At 34.4% G+C, this 5,656-nt stretch overlaps 1 long non-coding RNA gene across 1 annotated transcript; it reads right to left on the reverse strand.

Moving 5' to 3' along the window:
• Positions 1-260: 260 nt before the first annotated feature.
• On the reverse strand, positions 261-4,211 carry LOC145578578 (uncharacterized). The gene is made up of 3 exons (XR_014098888.1): positions 3,553-4,211; positions 1,571-1,642; positions 261-516 (listed from the first exon to the last, which is right to left on the reverse strand). It is a non-coding gene; the product is annotated as an uncharacterized LOC145578578 (long non-coding RNA).
• Positions 4,212-5,656: the final 1,445 nt, after the last annotated feature.

The raw sequence follows: 5,656 nt of genomic DNA on the forward strand, positions 1-5,656 counted from the left end.
AGAGTGAGGTTAAATGCCTACGGCTGCAGTTTAGTGACCGATTATTGGATATAATCGGAAAATGTGTAAAGTAAATAGGGATGGAAGGAGTAATTGAATGACCCTCTTTTGCTCTCTCCACTCCTTAAAAACAAGCATTGACGTTGTGATTAAAAGAGAACAAATATGAGTTTATTGTTTATGACATTCCAAATCCATGCATGCATTGCAGTCAAGCAAACAGAAGTGCATACTGAGAACTGTCGTGATACAATCAAGCGTCGTATACAAAACATGTAGATTTCTCAATGTGATTGATCGTGTAAGATGTTATTAGAATAATATTGACTTCGAAATAATGTACATAACCCCTGTACAATAATAATTATTATAATGTACATTAATATCCACACGATATGCAGATCCTGCGAAACTCACATAAATACCTTCTGAAATTTACACCTCAAGAATATCGAGCGAGAAGCATCTCCATTACTAATTGAATAATTGCAGCTTGTTGTATAGCCATCTAAGTCACTGAAAATGTAATAAGCCATTAAGGAAGGAACATTTCTTCTGTGTTGTGTAAATTAAGATGAACGATGCAACAGTAGAAACACTTCTGTGGCTCTGTTGTCTGTCTCTATCTACTAGTTCTAATTTTTAAACAACTGGAACTCGACCCCAAAAGAACAATAGCTTGGTGATCAGAAGGAGAAAGAATTAAAGAGCAATGCCATATCACTTATATTCATCCAAGTTCCTAGAAAAATTTCACCAGGATTTAACTACTGAAAGATGTTCATCAACAATTACATGACTACTACTATATGTTAATGCACAATATTACGCTATATGTTTACAAAGGCAAAACTAGCCCTTAGTAAGCAACTAACAGAACCATTAAATATCAATAATTGCACTCTTCAAAGAAATAGAATTCCCTTTCCATACATACAGTTCTTATGACCCAGCTCAGTTACTTAAAGTGAACATAATAACCAAAGTCTATATTCTTCTAATAGAGGTTAACAACAAATCAGCAAATCCTTCAGAAGCTAGGAGAAGGAAGAAAGAATAAAATATGTACAGGTTGAGTAATCAAGTCAACATAACCCCCAATTCAAGAAGGCTTCTCAAGTTCTTATGTCAATTATCAAGAGGCTCTGGGCCTTCCCAACTTTGGAGAATATAACTTCTACGGTTCTACCATATCATGCCATCAACTGAATGGACAAGCTCACTATTCAATGATTCCGATCTCAACACATTGCCTTAATGGTAATTGGAAAATATTACACCTCACATCATACTATCATGATATATAATAATCAAAAGTTCATCATCTAATCAAACAGATATGTACCACTTAGTATGTACTACTAAAGTCTGACACATCTCGTAGAAGATTTTACACCAGTCCACACTCATATTTACTCATAACTAGACAACTACTGAGCTATGTCACATCAAAAAGGAAATGTAGAATTGAATTAAGAAAAAAGGGAGGAAGTTTCAAGAACAGTTGACAAAAGATGACATGTACTGAAACATTTGAGTATATATGAACACAAGTAGCTCAGTAACTTACCTCAGGATAGCAATTTTGATGAACGATTGTCTGGTCTTTTGGATTTACATCTACCTCACATGACACTTTAGTCTGAAATGTAATAAACAGATATCAGAGCATAATCACAGCCAAAAGGAAAAACGAAACTGAATACAGCACAACAATGACATATCAAAAAGAGAATTAACTCGGGAAAACACCATTATCTGAAGGTGGGTTGTAGAAGCCTTGCTATGGTAACTTCCATGGCGCATATCAAATGTAAAAATGCAATGGCTCTATGCAATTTTCAAAGCAATATAAGACAAAAGGCTTTTTTATAATATTTGATATGAACCCCCTCCCCCCTCTCTACTACTTTGCTAATCCAGTGAGTTCTCGACTTCTCGCCTATTTGATGGCTTGGAGTTAGATTAGCTTTGAATCAGACGGCACTCATGTTATTATGTGATGGCTTGATGCTTAATCTCAACCTAAACGGGACATGTCTCAAAGTACCAAGAGACATGATTCAATAGTTAAGAGACAAAACCCCCTAATCCATCATTATGCTTCCATGGGGAGCCATTAGGTGACCAAATTGCAAACTGAACTATTCCCATGCATGCTTTCATTTACAGGAGTAATTTAATTCCATGTGAAATGTATCATAGAATATTTGAAGATTACGATGACTAGGACAACCTGATAAGCATATGTTTTTCATGAGGTCCACAGGCTTAAGGGTCATCCGTCACATTAGGGTGTAACAACAGTCACTGCTTAGATGACCAACTCATGACACTCAATTAACAACTTCAAGTAATGGTCTCTACTCTATAGGTGCTACTGTGGGTTATACCTTACATAATTAGGGATAAATCTTATTCCCAGCTCCCTATGTTTATGCTTGAAAAAATTGCATGACAAAACAAAATTAAAGGATAGCTAATAAACACTTGTATAGAACTAGTATAGAAACAGGAATAACATCTGAAAAAACATAGAAGCAAACTTTACACTATTCAATGACAATCCGTGAAGAGCACCACGCATAACAACTTGAAAAAGAAACATCACTACAGCCTGCACTACTCATGCAACTCTAAATGATATTTCATACAAAAACAGTAAACAATCAACACCTATTTTCTCCATGTTCTATCACAAAGATGGTTCAGCAGCAAAAACAATAACTTTTATAGCATTGTTTGCTTCTCTCACAATAAAAGCAATGGCACAATTTTGCTTTTCTGTAATCAAATGTCTTACTCTTTCCACAGCCCACAGCACAAGCATAAAAACCAGACAAGTGGTAAATTTTTTTTTAAACATGGCCAGGTATGCAAACAGCAATAGAAGTAGAAACAATAGTCGCAAATGGTCATTAACCTTTTCCAAGAACCACTTTTCCAAGAACCACAGTGGCAAACACAAATCGTAATTTCAGCCTTGACAATGTAAATGATGTTCTATCTTGCAAAAAATGCTCAACATTTAGCAATGCTAAATAGTAAGTAGCATAGCACTAAGTATTAACAATCCACAAACTTGCCACAATGTCCAAGCTACCTTAACCTAAAATCAATTATTGGAAAATATTGATCCCTGTAAATTTCTAGTTAAGTCAATAATCACCACAGAGTCCTGTACAAGAAGATCACTAATTGCAAATTTGCAATTACAATTTTGTCGCATTGTTAAAAGCTCAGTTCAAATTAGCATTAAGAAGAAATAGAAAGTATTAAGCATTATATGAATATGAACAACACCAATCCAACGCTTAATTTTGTCCGGAATTCCGATATCTACCAAATTTCCCTATGATTCCAGACAAAATGAAAATTCAGAATATAAACAAAATCAACTATTGCAATCACAAGTTTGTCCGATTAAAACAAAATCCAGCTCAATCAACAAAAGCGTAACATGTAAATAGTTTCAATTCATCAAATTCCGCTTGCATATAAACACTAAAATCAAACGCGAAATTTAAAAAAATAAAATAAAATAAAAAGTACCTGGATTGGAATTTTGAGGAAAAAGAGGCCAAATCTTCCTTTAATAGAAGAAACAGTATCAAATGGAACTTTACCAGCAGCAACATCTTCAATTAAATAAAACAAATCATGAAAAACCTCAAAACCATCAACCAAAAGCGTGGCATCAACATACGACGATCCTCTTGCTTTAATCCTCCCACCATGAGAATTCACAAACCCTAATTCCCTCCCACGATATGAAATCGACACATTCAAAGCGTCGTAATTAACAGAGAAGAAATCAGGGTTGCGAACTTTGAGGGTGAGAGAGAGAGAAAGGTCGAGAGAGAGGTGGTGATCTGAGTTGACTCGGATGTGGTTGAGTTTGAGACGGACGAGTCAGAGTTGAGGGTCGGAAGGGAAGAGGAGGAAGACGGCGAGGATGAGGAGGAGGAGGAGAGAGAAAGAGAGGAGGTTGCGACGGAGGTGGCGGAGGAAGCGGTGGCGCGTGGGATGGTAGATGGGTAAAACGACGTAGTTTTGGACGGTAGTTGGTTGGGAATTTGGGTTGGATGGTAGAGAAGAGTAGAGGATGGGTTCGGGTTTGGAGGTCATGGTTTGTTTATTGGTGGTTGGGGGTTTGTTGTTTGGTATTTCAACTGCTGGTGTTTACTGCCGCGCACGGCCGTGTTGATTATTATTCTGGGTGTGAACGACCGTGCAACCAAATAAGTGTCATTTTAGCCCATGTATACCACTTTTTGAGTCCAACTTAATCACAGTCCAATTATCCTTTGAAAATTAATCCAGCCCAACTATCCAGATTTATAATTAGATACTCTATCTATCTCATAATACATGACACAGTCAAACATTGGACACATACGAATGCACTCATTTGACTTTTTATTTATATAATTATATATTAATGAAAATTATTTTTAAAATTATATTATGAAACTTTATATTAAACTTTATCTAACAACATATTTTATGATAAAATATATTTTTATATGTTAGTAAAAAGTTATGATCAAATCTAATGCATGAATAGTGAAAATAATCCAACGTCTCATGCATTATAGGAAGGAGGGAGTACTTCTTGTCCTTGCTTTTCAAGTCCTCATTGGCAATCTTTACCACCTTCAACAGTCTTCCTGCTCTATGGGTCAATGTGTTTTAGAATAGTAATGGCTACATATCAATATAATGTAAACAACTAAACAAGGATCAAAAATAATATCTTATTAATTTTATATTTTTTTTGACAAAAATGTCTTATTAATCATGATGGTTACAAGATTATAATTTTCATTAATTCATTTCTTTCTTTATTCTCATTCCCATGAGTCATCATTGTAGTAAATTTTTAAAATAATAATAATAGATAAGATATGATGAGTCGTCAAATAATAAGTGCCACCAATAATAAGTGCCACGTAAGATTGTAACGGTTTTATTTTGTCACAATTGATGACTTTTAGCATCACTCTATTCTATCCATCAGATAGTAATAGTGATGATGATATTCCGTATAATCAATGCCCTCGGAAGATCTACTGATCTACAAAACTACAAATTCCAAACTGATAGATAATAGGTTAACCATCATGATAATATTAACCTATTATCTATCAAAAACTATTCTAAATCAGTAACAATTAATAAAAAAAATAAAGAGAAATATAAACTAATACTTCGTAATATACTACATTTAAAATGTAGTAATACTCCATGATAAAATTGATTCATATATCATTTTGTCAATAAAATTTGCTTGACTGCAATGCATGGATTTAGAACGTTGATTTTTTTTTTTTTTTTTTTTTTTTTTTTTTTTTCAAGGAGTGGAGAGAGCGAAAGAGATCAAAAGGGGGATCAATCAATTATTCCTTCAATCCTATTTATCTTACACATTTTCCGATTATATTTAATAACCCGTCACTAACCACAGGTCCACAAGACACAGCAGTAAGTTAACCATTTGACTTATTACACTGTGGTTGTGAAGTTAAAGAAATCCGATCATAAACAAGAGAAGAACTAAACCCAATCCTATTCTTAGCCCAATGAAATTGAACCAAATTATCCTCAATCTGATACCCTCCTATAACAATTGATGACCTTGGGTTTTTTCCACCAT

This window comes from Chenopodium album, chromosome 14 (genome assembly GCF_948465745.1).
Source record: "Chenopodium album chromosome 14, dcCheAlbu1.1, whole genome shotgun sequence".
In the NCBI taxonomy this organism is placed as follows: domain Eukaryota; kingdom Viridiplantae; phylum Streptophyta; class Magnoliopsida; order Caryophyllales; family Amaranthaceae; genus Chenopodium; species Chenopodium album.